The sequence below is a fragment of the Pipra filicauda genome, unplaced genomic scaffold (assembly GCF_003945595.2).
Source record: "Pipra filicauda isolate LSUMZ 115617 unplaced genomic scaffold, ASM394559v2 scaffold54_size4384275_pilon, whole genome shotgun sequence".
NCBI lineage: Eukaryota > Metazoa > Chordata > Aves > Passeriformes > Pipridae > Pipra > Pipra filicauda.
In genome coordinates, this window is record NW_024104698.1 from 1,704,507 (window position 1) to 1,722,583 (window position 18,077).

An 18,077-nucleotide genomic window follows, 5' to 3' on the forward strand; every position below is an offset into this window, starting at 1 on the left:
ATTAAGTTGTTTATTCTGATGGGTTGACCCCAGCCAGCACCTAAGCACCCACCCACTCGTTCACTTCTGCCCCAGCAGGATGGAGGGGAGAATAAGAAAGGGGAAAGCTGAAAACTTGTGGGTTGAGATAAAGACAGTTTGATAGGTAAAGCAAAGTTGTGCGTGCAAAAGCAAAGCAAAATAGGAATTTCCTCCCTCCTTCCCACTGGCAGGTAGATGTCTAGCCATTTTCTGGAAATCCTAGCCTTAGCACGGGCCAGTGTTACTCAAGAAGACAAGCACCAAAATATCTAATGAACACTTCATTTGGTTTTGTTGAAATACCTATCTACAACTCCACCTACTGTGGCATGAGACTAAACAGTTGATTCAGAGACAGATAGCTAAAATCTTGATACCTAAATATTGGATTTTTAACCTAGAGTCCTCTTACAGAAATTTAATATTGTTTCTAGATATTAAATTGATGAGAAATTAAATTGACCATAAAATAATATGGCACTATATATTATAATTTACAGAAGAAAGGAGCAGAAATAAGAAAGGAAAAAATGGTACTTAAATGAACTAAAGCTTTAAAGTTTAAGTATATAAACAAAAAGATTAGACATATATCCTCCTCCTTTTATTTGCAAGATATTAAATTGGTCTCATAAGAGTTACTGCTGTGGTTTTTTTCCTATTTCCTCAAATCTTTTCAAATTACTTCACAACTCCAAACAGAATTCAGATCCAGAAACACCGTAAAGATCCAGAAACACCATAAATTAGTGGGATATTTTTGAAAAAGTACTTCTTTTTAGACAAAACATAAAACTACAGAAAAAAACCCCTAAAATAAGAATCTCAAGTTATTACTAGTTTATATTTTTAAAAATTATTTCACCAGTCTGGATTTTATTTTAACTTTTTGGTACCGTCTTCCCTTTTTTTTTCTTTTTTTTTCTTTTTTTTTTTTTTTTTTACAGTATTTATTTTTCCTTCTCTTTCCTAAACACCTCTCATTACAAATGACTTGTTGTCTATAACCATTTATGTTTATTCCTTTTACAAAGTTTTGGTACTGCTAAATGTGTATTAGTTTCCTCTATCTATTCTTATTTTCATGTTTAATAAAAAATTATTCTTTTTTCCAATTTAAACTACCTCTAGCTACTTTTCCTTTTAACCTTTTCTCCCTCCAATATCTTTCTTTGGTTGTGTTTCTTCATTTCTTTCTTCTTTCCCCATACAGTTAACATGCACATCTCTACAAATATCTCCCTTTTTTCCTCCTAGGTACTGTCTGTGCTTTTTCCATTTTTTTTTACTTCAGATATGTTTTCCTGTGATTGCTATTTTTGCTAATGAAGAGAATATCAGATTGTGTGTTGAATGTATTCAAATTCCAATGACCTCTTCCGGTCTTGTACATACTGAATACTTAATTGATTCAGGTGTTGCTCCTGGATTCAGGCATCAGTGGGATTCTTCAGCTGCAAAATAAAAAACAGAACCTGATGGAACAGCTAGCTGAGATCTCAAAAATACAGAGGTAACATTTGCAGACAGTCTATTTTAATAGACATTTTGAAATATTTTTTGTGATATTTTAAAGGAATGGCATGCTCGTCAAAACTGTACAGCTTAATATCTTGATGTAGTAAGAGAAAAGGAGACAGAGGATAGTTAGGTATCTATTACCTTGTCAAAGGAACCTTTTCAAAAAGACGAAATGTCTGAACTCTGTGGAAGTCTAGTTTCAGTTTTACTCTTAAAAGATAAGATCAAGCATCTGCCAAAATACATTATTCACAGTGAAACATTTCACTGGTTCTGTACTGTAGATACCTTGAGGCCTATATCTTCTGGCACTATTACTGCAGCAGCAGAACTGCCAAGAAGGAAGGGTTATTTACAGTCATTGGGAACAACTCTTCCCTGATGATGGGCAAGCTTTTGAAACTGAACTTGTATTTTGGAAAATGGAGAGAATTCCCTCTGTATGTTTTATCTCAAAGGATGGCAGGGAGCTGCAGTGAATAATTTTATTTCTCTGATTTTGTTATCGGGTGACATGATATCTTTCATCCTTTCTTAAAAAAAAAATGAAACCCCTAAAAATCCCATCTAAAAAAAACTCCAATTCCCCACCAAATTAAAAAATTAAAATAATTTTAAAAAATTAAATTATTTTCTTCTACATCTTATAATTTGTTTATTAAGCACAAGTTTACCTTCTTGGTTTTCAGTGTAGCAAGAATTCAGTGAGATGGAATGGATCCCGAACCGTGTCTAAGTTGAATTTAACTCTTGGCTGTGGTGGATTTTCAAAATTTAAGAAACAGGTAACATCTGTACATATTATTAAAAAATAGAGTTTCCTCCTGCTTTTATCATCTGCGTGAGGTATCATCTAAGACCTAAAGCTTATCAGAAATCTGTAGAGAAATCTGTAAAGAGACTCTTCAGAGACTAAAAAGAAGTAGCTACTGAAAATCCCTGACCATTTTAGGAATGGTTAGCAACTGAATCTGCCCAGGATCTTCTTGGCAGGTCTGGCAGTCCTAGAATGGTTAGTCGAGCCTGGTCAGACATCTGAGCCCATTCCCCTTAAGTTTTAATGTTCTGAAATTTGTTTTCTGGTGTTCCTACTTCCTACCATCAGATTTTGTTTTTACAAGACGCAGTGCCTCTGTCTGTTTGTTATTTCAACATCAGCTACAGAGAGACCAGAATATCAGATATTTCTTAGAAGCACCAATTAGAGTTCCACCAATGGAAATGAGAGGCTCTGGATGAAAAATATATTATTTTTTCAAATGAAAAATTACCCAAGGAGATGGGTTTGATGGGGAAAATGAGAATTGAAAGAAATTTGTATAAGATAGGCAAGTTAATAAATGCCAATTACTTCTCACTAATTAATAAAATAAATTTATTTTCAGTCATACATACTAATTAAAATATTTATTGCTTATAATCCTTGCTTGCATATGTAACAAAGTTGTAGAATAATTGTAATTCCTACCTGAGATAAGACATTTTGTTGTACCTAGTTTGAGCAAGTCTTCTTTGTTCTCTTTATAGCCAGGGGAAATACACAGGCATGCAATGACTTATTGCAGCTTAAAAGAACAATCTAAAGTAGGAAAAGCTATGTTAAATGATTCTTTTTTAAAGGTTTATGCCTAGATTATAGAGGAATCTAAATGGATTTGATTATAGCAGTTCCTATATTTTAAATAGCTGAGCTAAGTGGGGTCTCAGTTAATGCTATTAGAAAGGAGTGATGCTATCAAAAGAAGAAAATTAAAATAGAGATTATTTCATAGCTTTGGCTATGATATGGTTTTATAAATGTAGAAAATGTGGCATTAAATACTGATGTTCAACTGGATTTACAGAAAGTAAATAGAAAAATGTAAAGTCTATCTCCTTCTGTTCTTTAGCTACAACTAGTCATAAAAGAAACACTGATTCCTTTCTGACAAATCACAAAACAGCTCTTGGTGTTAGCCAGAATAACTATCTTGTTGCTACACTGATCTATTTAGCAAGTCTAAGGTCATATTACTTGTCTCATTAAATCTCTATAAAGGGATGACAAAGTGATTCAGAGGAAGTGACAAATTTCATCTAGCTTTGCATATGTAAATTATTAGTTTAACTACGAAGACTTTAAATATTTACCAAATGCAATCCAAATATCTTCATTCTAATGTGACCACAAAATGTGTTTTGTAAGCCTGTTACGTAGAAAGAAATATAATTCAGATAAATTTTCAGAATAATTATTATTATTACTTAATGGTTTCTCATGCACAAAGCAGTTGTAGGTTCAATTCAAAATATTCTCTCACAGAGAGCACTACACTAAGTATTTTATAGATCTGTTTTAAACCTCAATTGACATGACCTTTAGTAATAGAGAAAGTGTTTTGGTAGTTATATGTTTTTTAATTATTATAGAATAATGTGATAAATAGAAAGCATTGCTTGAGTATTGTTGATTTGTGTTGAGTAGGATATTCATTGCAGTGTTCAACTTGCTTAAGGGGTCTTTAAATGTTGATTATACTTGAGGACAAAGTCAACTTTTGTGCTAGTCTCTGTACCAAGATTCTTCAAAACATAGACAGTTTCTATCCTAATTATTTTTATCTGAAATGAAATAGAAGATTAAACAAGCCTTCACACAGAGTGAGCATAATCAACCTTCTAGTGGAGCCATCCTATGAATGTATGAAGCTGAGTAGGATAATTTCTACTCAGGCACAATGAGGCACATTCATCCAATAAATAACATTAACATTACTGAGATATATACTTTTTTCCCCCACATGCTCATATACTTATACTTTGATAAAATAAGGTCTTTCTTTAAGACAGCAGTACTTGTCATTAATTTAAAAAAATCTCAAACACCATGGCAAAATTTTTGGAATGAATAAGAACTCAATGTTAATGATGGACTTGAGTGTATTTTCCCTAGTGACTAATGATGTGATTATTTACATTTTTTTGTACACTAATTAGTATTTACATGTCTTGCCTTTTTTCAGTAAAGAAATAATACTCTTAGTAAGAATCAAAATTGTCATCTATATGTTATAGGATGCTGAATTAATTTTATAGAAGCAATGTTGTCAATTTTAACATTTTATAGGTATCCTAGAATCATATATTACAGTGTAAACCGAGCTCAGGAATATAATTTTCCTGACACGAAGGTTGCTAGGCAACAACACTCACAATATTTTTGTTGACCACAAATGTAGCTGTGTGTGGTCTCTGAAAGAAGAATACATTTTCATTTTTCTCTTTAAAAGAAAGTAAATATTAAGTTTAATCTCCTTGAAAACAGATACAATAATCAGATAAAACTGACTGACATTTATTAAAATTTCTTCACATAAGATACACTACTTTACTCCATAGCAATGTTACAAGACCCTTATTAATGTAGGACAGGCTTGATGTCAGAAAAATACACCTTAGGTTTGTGAGCAAAAATTCATTATTTGTTTGACTGCTTTGTTTGTACAATTTGACCTTTCTAAAATGCTTTGGTTATCTGGTGTGGGGCAAGAGAAAAAGCAATTTTGGGTTAGAGTACGTGAACACAGCTAAAACATGACTATCTATTACAGAAAAACATGTTGAAAAATACGTAGGTAAAACCACCCAAACACATGTAGCTTTTACAATTACCTCCACCCAGCCATCTGCCTGAATTTGAAAGCTTTGTGGATCACCAAACCCCGAATTGATCCCAAACTCTACTCTGGCTCTGCCTGTGATCTTGGCAAGAATGAGATCTGGCCTCAGCTTGGAACTGACCTTTACCATCATCAACATCTCACTCTCCTTGCAGATACCTCATTACATCATATTACAGGACCAGGATATTTAGTGACTAACTGACACAATAGATATATTTTAAGACATATCAGTTAATGTATAAAAGATAATCTTTTTAGTATATCAAATGATTGTCAGTATTTTTTTTTCCTTACCAATAGGAGTAACTAAGTAACTACCTGTAATATCTGGGTTTTGTGGTTTTGTAGTTTTTTTTAAAATATACCTGGACAACATTGAAGTTTAGGCTTTTTGAAGCATATTTTTGTTTGATATTTTCTAGATGTATAGTTTTAGACTAACATATGTGAGAGTATTATCATACTTTTGTCAGTAAATGATTTACAAGTAGATATGTTAATGTATTGTTAATAACATGAAATATTAATATACTGACTAAATATAGTATAAAACAGTAAAATATACTAAAATATATTAATACTATGGAGAACTTAAACACAAATAGTATTCCCTAGGTTATAAGAAAATACTTATTTAAGCAAAAATGACATGAAGTTGTGCCAGGGGAAGTTTAGGTTGGGTATCAGGAAAAGCTTTTTCACCCAGAGGGTGGTTGGGCACTGAAACAGGCTCCCTAGGGAAGTTGTCACAGCACCAAGCCTGACAGAGTTCAAGTGTTTGGACTATACTCCCAGGCACATGGTGTGACTCTTGGGGATGGTCCTCTGCTAGGCCAGGAGTTGGACTCAATGGTCCTTGTGGGTCCCTTCCAACTCAGCATATTCTGTGGTTCTGTGAAACAAAAATACTTCTTTAGGTGTTCTTATCTATGTTTTATTCTTATGTAATGAATAGACTTAAGTGGCTGTATAATTTTAGAATATGTTTACTTACATACCATAAAATGTAAGTTTTATGGTGTGAGTGAAGCAATGCAGAAAACCATATGCAGAATCCTATGAGAAGTGTAGAATGAAGCAAGCATATTCTGCTTTGTTGAAATTTCCAGAAAAGCCAAGTTACGTTTTTTAAAAAGTATCCCATGAGTGAAGAGATAATTCAAATTACTTTGAAAAACTTTAGATCAAATGAGGCATAGGATTAAAGCAGGAAATTGAGGCATATGTAGAATGTGTGGAATTAAAAAATTAATGCTAATATTTTTAGAAATGTAAAGAAATTATATTTAAAGTACTGCCTGATACTGGAGACGGAAATAAAACAAAATATGGTAAATATAAAGCAAACTTTTGCATCTGGTTAAATAAAAATAATTCTTAATGCATTAGACCACAGATGACTTGCAAGAGTAAATTTTACATTTCTGTATGGGTATTTCAAAGGTTGCATGAAATGAAGTTTCTCTTCTGATCCATATCAATTTGTAAAGGTAGGCAATTCAGCTCGCTTTATGAAATATATTCTTATGAAGCATGACAAAATCCAATTTACCAGTAAAATCCATTTAAATTAAAATCAAAGTGTAATCTTCATACGATTCGCTACTTGTACCATCATGATGAAATGAGATCAGATACCTATGCTCTACATTTTTGTACCCTGACTATTTTCAGCCATATTCAGCAGAAATTATCCTCCATGCAAAAATGACAGGAAGGTCACAGTACTTGCTTTTTTACTTTGCCGAACTGTTCAAGCACGAAACTATACTAGTGGCCATTTGAGAGATTTGCTTGAGAACTGCTAGTGTTTGTGTATCTGGCTAGCGATATGGCTATACCTACCTCCCTCAGAGAGGGAATTCACCCTTCTTCCTTCTCTTAAATATCACTTTAAAATCATTCTAGAAAAAGTTCTTCACATTACTGTGAGAAGAAATTTTGGGATGCTTTAAAATAATCACATCTTTTTTTGTACATATCATTTCATAGGATCACGGAATGATTGAAAAGGACATTAAAGACTGTCCAGTCCTAACCCTCCACCACCATGGGCAGAGACACCTTCTGCTACACCAGGTTGTTTGAAGCCCCATTTAACCTGGCCTTGAACACTGCCAGGAATGGGGCATCCACAACTTTTCTGGGCAACCTGTTCCAGTGCCTCACCACCCTCACAGAAACAATTTCTTCCTTATATCTAATCTAAACCTACTGTCTTTAAAGACATTAACCCTTGTCCCATCACGACATGCCCTTGTAAAAATTCCAGTTCTCCTGTAGGTCACCCTTTAGGTACTGAAAGGTGCTGTAAGGTCTCCACAGAGCTTTCTCTTCTCCAGGCTGAGCAACACCAACTGTCTCAACTTTTCCTCATAGAAGAGGTGCTCCATTCCTCCAATCATCTTCATTGAGCTTCTCTGCACTCGCTCCAGCAGGTCCACATGCTTCTTATGGTGGGGATCCCAGGGCTGTCTACAGTAGATGTGAGATCTCATGAGAGCAGAATAGACATGGAGAATCACCTTCCTTGACCTGCTGGCCATTCTGCTTTTGAAGCAGCCCAGGATACAGTTGGCCTTCTGGGCTGCAAGAGCACAATACCATGTCACATTGAGCTTCTCATCAGCCCACACCACCAAGTCCTTCTTGGCAGGACTGCTCTCAGTCCATTCTTTACCCAGCCTGTATTTGCGCTTCGGATTTCCCCAAATCAGATGCTGGACCTTGCACTTGGCCTTGTTGAAATTCATTGGGTTCATACAGGTCCACAACCCAAGCCTATCAAGGTCCTTCTGGATGGCATCCCTTCCATCCAGTGTATCAAACTCACCACACAGCTCGGTGTCACCAGAAAACTTGCTGAGGGTGCACTCGATCACACTGTCTGTGTTGCCAACATAGATGTTAAACAGCACCGGTCCCAATCTTGACCTCTGAGAAATTATTTTTTATTAAGTATTTGATGTAGTATTATCCAGTAGAAATAATTTCATCCCCTAGTATTACCTGATTTTTCAGAGGGTTAGGGAACACACAGTTTCAAGTAAAATAAGAGGAGCTAAAAGTTCTTCTGAAAATCACTCATGTCCACTACTACATTCAGTCAGTTGTTGGATTATGATATGATATTTTCTTCCAAGGTTCATACCTGTGTCAAATTTTTAACAAAAATTCAGTCCTGATTCACCGGAATGTTTAAGCATACACTTATTATTGAAATCTGTAGTCAAGGAAAACATCCACAAGCTTGGTTTGATACAAATGCTTAAGTTTTTTTGTAAGAAATTTTAACAAGTGCTTGAAATGATCATCATTTGCCTACTTAAAATGAAGTAAAAAAAGAATAAATTACTTTCATTTAAATAAGATATTTCTAGACTGCCAAGAACATATCGAAATACAAAACTGCTAATTCTTACAAAGGACCATTGAAACTTCTACCTAAATCAAATTCAATATTGGAGATTTCAAAACATTTTCAATACTACTAATTCTCATCAGACATTCATTACTGAATTCCTATGTGCAACTTAAAAATTTTGCTCTGATCATGATCAATCAGAAATAGGGATTTACAGTTATTATCAAAAGTGAGAACATACTTAGAGTTACTTAAGACATCAAAAATTTTCTGAATAAAGCAGTTAGAACACATTAGATGTAAGACTGCAATTTTTTAAAGAAGACAGAAGTACTCACTCTGCTTCATAATAAGACAGTAAAAAAGAGTGAAGAACTCAGTAATGTAATGCTTGAAATTGTAAGATATTGAGATTTGTTAGATAAAAGGTGGGGGGTGGATGTTTCCTGAGAGTAAAATATTTTTATTAAATTTTAAAACTCCTGTGTTGTTTAAGACAGGACTGAAAATAAACAAACAAAAAGAAGCAGAAGTTGCCATATTTATTCTGGTTTAAGTTATAAAGAGCTGTGATGCTTTCTTTTCTAAATTTCAATATTTTTTAAAAATTACAAATGAAAGAAAACTCATGTTACCTGGAAAAAAATAGTATACAACTGCAAATCTACTAACATAATAATTCAATTTTTTGGAATTCCTAAGCAGTTTAAGGTTCAAATCTGCATGTCAACTAAATTCAGGAAGATATGATAATCAAAAAAAAAAAAAAAAGAGGAGCTCGATTGATTTCCATATGGTTACACTTTGGCATAGATTTCTTGTTGGGTACACCACTGAAAAGGATCTTAATTGTTTATTGATTTAATTTAGGAAGTCAATTACCTGCTTTGATAGAATCAAATTATGGAGTTCAAGCAACAACTGGTCTATCTATTTTTTCAGTAATAGTATCTTATAAACATAAGAGAGTTTCTGACAAGGGTTAATCCATCATGGGAAAATTTTTCAGTCACAAAAGTTCTTGTTAAATTGAAAGTTTAAAAAAAAAGCTAGTTTTTCATCTGGGACTCTGCTTACTGTTAAATAATTTCACAAGAAATTGGACTGATTTGGTACCTCTTCTTATGGAAAGAGCAGTTTAATGTGGTTCTTTGAGCCATCTCACTAATTTTAATACTAGAAAAAAGTGGAATTTAGATCTTAAGAAGTCACATGAATTGAATTAAAAATGAAAGAGTTATATGAATCTCAGAATAGACTCACTTTAAATTTTAACTGATTTTTTTGCCTGAATTATGAAAGTTTTTAGGTCTGCATTAACTAATATGCTGTTTGCAGTACAGTCTGACTAAGTGAACTCTGTTGGTAGATTGTGTATTGGTTTAGGAGCTTGTTTTTAAATATTTTGCTAGGTGGACAAATGAGACAAACATCTCCATAGAATGTATTTTTTCCTTAGGTATAAAGATAAGCAGAGCTCCAGCCAGGGCCAAGGGAAAGTGCTTGGCACCCAAGGCATAGGACAAAGGTGCCCAACTCAGCTTCCTCACAGTGATTTCTCTCAGCAGTATGATTCATGGTGGCCCAGCTGCACCATTAGCAAAGCTGGCCTTGAGCACAAGCAGCCATAGCCCAGGTGGATTAAGGTTGCAGTTTGATAGTCTGCTCAGGGCCCTAAAAATAACTTAATGTTTCAAATATTTTTCTTCGCTCCCATGACTTTCTTTGCTAATGATTCTATTACTCAAAGAAAGAGGAAAATACGTATTTTGTTGAGAGACATGCAGTGTGTGAAATGCCTCACTGATTGTTTCACTGATGTCCTGTGTACACTGAGGTGCAAATTATTGGCATTTCTCTTACAAAAAAATCTGCATTAGAGAAAATTGTATTTATTTGGGTTTGAAAACTTGGAGAGAAAATCAATTTTGCTAGTTATGATTTGTCTGAATGAGCTCACATAAGCCAAATAGTTAAGTAGCCAGATATAATTTTAATAAAGGAACCATTCAATTACTCCTTAAATGCAGGCTGAATTTCATGATGAGGATTCTAAACCAGACTGATTTCAATCACCTTCAGCCGTTTGTGTCAGAAGAATAACAAAGAACTATGTTTCTTCAATGAATGATAAATCAAAGGATCTGGTAGGCCTTTCATTTAATGTCCCATCCAATACTTGTTTCCATTAGTCAACAAAGAATAAGTGTTCCCTTTCAATTTATTAGCACTTAAAAATCTATTGCTTGTCCTGGTAAAGAGTGGCAACCTGTAAAGAGGGAATACATTGTTTTTAGTTGTTTTTATTCCAACTTGGTTTTATTTTGTGGGTGTTAAATAATCCAGAGAGCATGTGAAATAAGAACAGTATTGTTTTTTCTGTTTAACTTTACTCCTTGTGATAGCATAAGTATCGTTTCCATCTAACTTCTGTTTTAATGGCAAAGTTAGTTTACTTTGAAGTGTGTTGAAAAAGGGCAGTAAAAACAAAAATACTGAACCTGTACAAGCCAATTTATATTGTTTCACATTGAATATGAATTTGAAGTTAAAAGTTCTGAAAGATGAGTAAATCCTATGTATGTTTTTATATATCTATATGCATGTTCCTGGCATGCCCATAGGAGGGAGTTATTTGTCTAATTATTTAACCCTAGATAGGAAGAATTAGAGTTTTTGTTCTCCCCCAGAGATAATTTTTATGTAAAATTTAATGCTAGTTCTAGACTTAATATTGTCAGACTGTTGTATTTTGAAAAATTGGTTATGAACTTTAAATAAATACAAGAGAAGATCTCTCCGTCTCTTTTCTTGTTCACATTGTCAACTGATTTGCTTCTGTGGACTATTTAGATTTGAAATTTGTTTAATTTTGATAAGTTCTGGTTAAAGAGAAAAAGTTAACTTCTTATTATCAGTATAATATCTCAACTGGTGGGGTCCAAAATTACACATATGTTCAATGTAATTTAATGAATAATAAAAATAATCATGACTAACTAAGTGTTGTGGTTTAACCTCAGCCAGCAACCAAGCCCCATGCAAGTACTCAGCCAATCCCCCACCAGTGGGATCGAGAAGAGAATCAGAATGGTAAAAGCTAGAAAACTTGTGGGTTGAGATAAAGGCAGTTTAATAGGGAAAGTAAAAGCTACATACGCAAGCAGAGTAAGACAAGGAATAGATTCACCTCATCCCATGGGAAGGCAGGTGTCCAGTCATATCCAGAAGAACAGGGCCCCATCACAACTAACAGTTACTTGCGAAGACAAATGCAAAGTTTCCCCTTCCTTCTTCTGAAGATGATGCCATATGGTATTGAATATCCCTTCTATCAGGTGGGATCAGCTGTCCTAGCTGTGTCTCCTCTCAGATCCTTGTGCATAACCAGCCTTATCACTGGTGGAATGGTGTAAGGGACAGATAATTGATAAATGTATTAAACATGACTGGCCCCAACACTGAGCCTTGGGGAATCCCACTTGTGACTGCCCACTAACAGGGTGCGGCGCCATTCACCACCACTCTCTGGGCCTGGCTGTCTGGCCAGGTTTTCACCCAGCGGAGAGTGCACCTGTCCAAGCCATGGGCGGCCAGCTCCTCCAGGAGAATGCTGTGGGAAACAGTATCAAAGGCTTTACTGAACTCCAGGTAGACTACATCCACAGCCTTTCCCTCATCCACTAGGCAGGTCACCTGGTCATAAAAGTAGATCAGGTTGGTCAAGCAGGATCTCCCTTTCCTAAACCCATGCTGTGTGGGCCTCATCCCCTGATTGTCCTGTACAAGCCGTGTGATCTCACTCAAGATGATCTGTTTCATAACTTTCCCTTGTATCAAAGTCATATGGACAGGCTTGTCGTTCCCTGGATCCTCCTTCTAATCCTTCTTGTGGATGGACATCACATTGCCCGACCTCCAGTTGTCTGAGACCTCCCTGGTTAACCAAAACTGATGATAAATGATCAAGAGTGGCTTGGCAAGCTATTCCTTCACCTTCCTCAGTACCCTCATGTGAATCCCATCTGACACCATAGACTTGTGAGTGTCTAAGTGGCTCATCAGATCACTACCTACTTGCTCCTGGATTAGAGGGTGGCTATTCTGCTCCCCATCCTTGTCTACCAGCTCAGGGGTCTGGTTGCCCCGATGATGATAATTTTTTTAAGACTGAGGCTAAGAAGGCATTAAGCACTTTTTCTCATCCTTGGTGACAACGTTTCCCCCCACATCCAATAAAGGATGGAGATTTTCCTTGGCCCTTCTTTTGTTGATAATGTATTTATAAAAACACATTTTATTATCTTTCACAGCAGTGGCCAGATTGAGCCAGACTGGTTTTTAATGAAAACATCCCTGTATTATCAATGCTGTTTCCAGCATAAAACAATAGTACATCCCCATTATAGTTACTATGATGAAAATTAACTCTATCCCAGTCATTAACAGCACATAAATATTATGAATTTGAATTAGTGTTTTCAACAGTTTTTCTTCAGCAGTTCATATTAAACTCCAGTTCACTTGTGTTTTCTCAACTGGATTGTGTGGGATTTGCCTTTGTGGCCAAATTTATCTTCTAAATCTTAAATAGAAAAGTTTGATTTAAAAAATACAGTAGAAGAATAACAATATTTTTTTATTATATATAAGTAATGTAGGGAAAAAAATCCTCTCTTGGTACTGATAGTTTGTATTGATATCCGAAGGGTTATATGGATGTTTTAAAAAAATAAATTATGAAATATTTTCCCTGAGAATATTTTGAAAATTCTAGAGTTCTTGAAGAATAGACTTCACATTTCTTTTTTTTCCTAGCATATTTTTAAAACAGTCAAGTAGCAATAGTAGGTGATTATAGTTCTTAATTAGAGGCAATGAGAGAGATGAGGTACCTGAAGGTTTTAGAGAATATGATTCATTCAAAAGGAGAAAAACAACACCACCTCCTAACCTTTCAAAGTCCCCACAGATGAACACAGAGTAGTAGGTTAACTAACAACTCTTAAAAAGAAAAGAGCGAACACCACATGATGAGATAAGAAGCTTAAATGGTTTGAATATAAGGGGCATGAAAACCTTAGATAACAGAAAAATGTTAAAGAAATAGGGATGTAAATATTTTGGAAAGAAAACTAGATGACTTCAGATTTTTTAGAAATAAATGTTTCCAAGACAAAGAGACCCTGCCACATTGCCTCAAGGGAAAAGTACTGGAGACAAGAGATTTTATATAAAGAAGCCTGGGAATAGATTATTGGTTTTTTGAGATAAGTTGAAAATTATATTTACCTAACTGTGTCTTTAAGTCATGGAACTCACGTTCTTTCTTAGCCAGGCAAGAAAATCAGCATCTAAAACATGCTGTCTGAAATGAATTAAGCTAATCTAACCAGCAGGAAATAATTCCGGAGTTAACCTAGTTCTCTCATCCTTCTTACACAAACTGATGTGCTGACTTTTAAAAATGTAATAAAAGAAATGCACGCAGAGAATTTTAAAATATTTACTCACATATAATGAACTACAGTGTTGTTCCAGGCATGAAATTTGTCAGATTCTAACAGCTTCTCCCTCCAAAGGCTCACCAGGGTGACAGCGGCTTTTCAACATTTTTATCATTTCAAGAGTAAATTGTAATCAAAGTTTAAAAACCTTTTATTTTCCTGCTTCATTTAAACACTGCCATTCCTCTGTCCTTCTGTGAGCTCTGTCAACTATACTTACACAAACTTAAGCCCAAATTTCACTGGCATGTGGAAAAGTAGGTGCAGTAAAATACAGATTCTTCAAAGTTTTGATGTGTCTACAGATTCCAGGAAAACTGATCATCTTGGGGACAGAAGAAGTGTAGAAGTTACTACCTCCATTGGGATTTTTCTTTATCTCATTTTAGAATGACAGAATAATTTAAGTTTGAACAGACTTCTGGTGTTCTGCTTTTGTCAGTCTGAAGAATTCTAATTTACGTTCTTATTCTTTGCCAGAAGTCCTTTTTCATCTTTCATCATTTGCATTGATGCTGTCTGGGCCTTTTCAAGTGCTTCTTTAGCCTTCTTGAAATAAAGGGACAGGAACTTCACACTCTATTTAGGGTGTGGGTAAATCATAGGTTGATAGAATTATTTTCAGTATTTGTTTTAGTCTTCATTCCTTTCCTGCTAATTAATAATACTTATTTTGCTTTTATTGGTCCCCACTGCATACTAAGATGATGTAGTCATGAAGATATCTTCTCTACCAAATCTCCAGGTAGTGGTTAATTAGAGAAGACTATTAGTAGAAGATCGTAGATCTACAGTAATCAAGGGTTCATTAGTTCTGCTGCTTGAGACCTTAGTGTTTAGAGCTGGGCAGAACTTCTTCAAGTACGTAATATAAATTGAAAATCGACTAAGAAGACTAGTCAGGTGAGAAATCCACATTTTTAAAGGCCTAAGATTTGAAGGATGGTTGTTTAGCAGCGGACTGCCTGTGTCTTTGTTCCTATCTCTATAGAGTAGGATTCAATTGATCCACTATAATTCATAGGGAAAAAAAAATAGAGCATCAAAGTTATCAGATATTTTCCTTATATAAATGGAGAGAATGTTACAATTTTTATTTCTTTTTTTTAAAACTTTCTGGAAGGAAAAGAAATGGATCTAGTCTTTTATATTTTAAATATTCTGAGACATTAATTTGAAATCATATTTTCTGCACAGCCACAGAAGTGGAAGATCAATATTTGAAAAACATTCTTTGAAGGCTTAGGAGTAAGGTAGTACTTCATAGGCAGTTCCAATATGCTTTTATACACACATTTTCATCATCGACCAAAAAAAAAATCCCAGATGAATTATGCCAGACATGTCCTGCTGTTCAAATTCCTTTTCATTAATCCTAACCTGCAGATAAATATACAAGAGGGTTGAGATTTTGAGACCGCATGAAGGATTACCTTTGACAGTTGCCCTCATCTTTTGAGGTGTTTGCATATGCTGGAAAAGGCTCTTCACTCTACTCCTAAACAGACAACTTTCTGAAGAATTCATTTCTCAAGTTCCTAGATTCTATCACAAGTAAAATGTATTGTAGAGAAGTAAGTGCATGCAACTTCTAGAATATGTTTAAAGCAAGCAGCAGAAAATGAGACAAAGGGGGATGCAGGGATATTGTAGTGCAGGGATATTACAGCAGTTTTGCAATGAAACAAAGACCAGTGTAAGAATAATAAAAGTACATTTTTCTAATTTAAAAAAAGTATCTTTTTTTAGATTGAGAACAACAGTTTATGAAATTCAGACTTTCAACAGACATTTACCTACACAGTCTTCAGCATCTTACCTGCTCAAACTTGGGACTGAGAATGAACTATACTGACTCATACCTTTCTTCTGCACATCAACACAGCAGACAAGTTTCTGTAATTTGGTTTTATGAAGAGTTTTTCAGGATAAATTAAAATATCCCCTGATAGCATCCCTAACCAAATGAACTGCCTATTTACTGAATAATGATAAAGAATTGCAAAATGTAGTCTTAGAATGTGTTTCTCCTTCAGTTAGGCACCAGTTGCAAGCTGATTTTCATAAATGTCTTATTTGAGTCTGATGTTAGGTCTGTTTTTTCCCACACTCTTAAGAAATCTAAAGAAGGTAGAAAGGAAATATATCGGGCATGAAACATGTTCTGATTTTGAAAAATTTTTCATTTCCAGAAGGCTTGGAGTTGTTGTTTTAATACTCATAAGTTCCTTTCTCCCCACCCCCGACTTTTCTGTGCTTTAATATTACTTACTTATAGTGAATTTGTAACTGAAACTTCAGTAATAATCATGGATTCATTTAGGCATTAAATGTAGGTATTTTATTGATGTTTCAGGTAGATTTGTTACATTTTTTATTTCACATATGACATTTTCACCTCTTCATGGAAGACTCCAGTTATAATTAAGGGATGAAGCCTAAGTTCAAAGAGCCTTTATGTAATTTCAGCTACTTACATGAAGTCTGGTTTTAGATTTCTGTTAATTTCAGTGGAGTTGATCATATGAGCTTCTAGCTCCTGGTCAATACCATAAATGCTACTGTACATAGAGCCAAAAATTAAAAAAAGACAATGGAATGAACAGATTGTGTTATCACCCCATATCTTTAAATGTGTATGTCCAAAGGATCCGTGGACATTCAGTTGCACAAATAACCTTACTTTAATAATTTTCTAGCTTGAATACTTTTACTTAACACTCTTAAAGTACTTAAGTTTTAGATTTAATAACGAGAATCACTGAAATGCCACCAGCATTTTGGAGGCACTGTTTCTCTCAGAAAGTTTAAAAGTCTGATCATTTACATTAAAGAATGAAATGCCTACATCGTCTTTTGAAATTAGTTCAATGGGAGATGTTTGTTAATATAGGACCAGTACATTGACTTAATTACATGATTTAATAATCACCTTAACATGTAAGTATACAGTATATACTTGAAAATTTAGTAGAATGATGGAGCATTTATTATAGCAATTGATAGCATGTGTGAAAGGCAATTAAAGAATGGGCCAAAATTATTCTCTCAGTAAAGTATGTGAGATTTGATTCTGCTGAAAAGTGGATGGAAATTAGTATCGGCAACAGGAAAAAACTCTTCTTTTGCTATGACAGTAATCAAACCTGAGAATTATGACATTTTCATGACTACAATTACTGTATATTCAGTATCTTCTCTGTTAATATAAGAAAACAGAAGAGTGTAAAGTGTATTATAAGAATTGTCTATAGATATATTTTAAAATCATTCGAGCCCAACATTGCATAATACTGAACAGAAATAAGAAAAAGAAGGTTTGACATTTCTGGTAAAAAGCAAATAAAATAAATTAATTTCTGAACAAAAAAAGCTGTGTGATGTATTTTGTTTTCTTCTTTCACTTTAAGATAAACACATGACAATATGAATAATGTATTACCAATCAGAAAATATCAACATGCACAGCTCACAACCCTCTCATTTTTTTGTATAGAACTGTATTGTTATAATGTTTAATACTTATTTAACAAGCATTCCATTACTTAGTTGCAGATATAAACATTACTTGATACTAGAATATAATGGTTATTTTTGATAGATTCTGGCTTCTGTGTGTTTGTGCATGTTTTATACACAGAGGGCGTTCTGAAGCTGTGAAGATTGCTACCTAATACTAGTGAAGCCCATAAAACAGTCTGTATGGCCCTGGGCCACTGATCTCTATCCTCTGAAAGAGGCCAAATTTCTTCTTTAGATTTATTTCCTCCCATTTTTCTCTTTGACAGGCTGATATTTCTGACATTCTTTAGTCTTCCGGCAAAGCCCTTGAAAACAAGAGTTGTCACAGAACAAAAACTATTTTACTGTTACTATTCTTTCACCACTTTTTGCCATTACCAGTACCATATAATACTTTTTTTATTTACCTAGAATGTGGACTCCTGCCGCGGTTGCGTGGGATACTATTCTAACATGTTACAGTCCAGCAGCAAGCGAAGA

At 34.5% G+C, this 18,077-nt stretch overlaps 1 long non-coding RNA gene across 1 annotated transcript; it reads left to right on the forward strand.

Moving 5' to 3' along the window:
• Positions 1 to 1,423: 1,423 nt before the first annotated feature.
• On the forward strand, positions 1,424 to 11,362 carry LOC120324477. Its single transcript, XR_005565826.1, has 3 exons — positions 1,424 to 1,534; positions 2,232 to 2,327; positions 7,197 to 11,362. It is a non-coding gene; the product is annotated as an uncharacterized LOC120324477 (long non-coding RNA).
• The last annotated feature ends 6,715 nt before the right edge of the window (positions 11,363 to 18,077 follow it).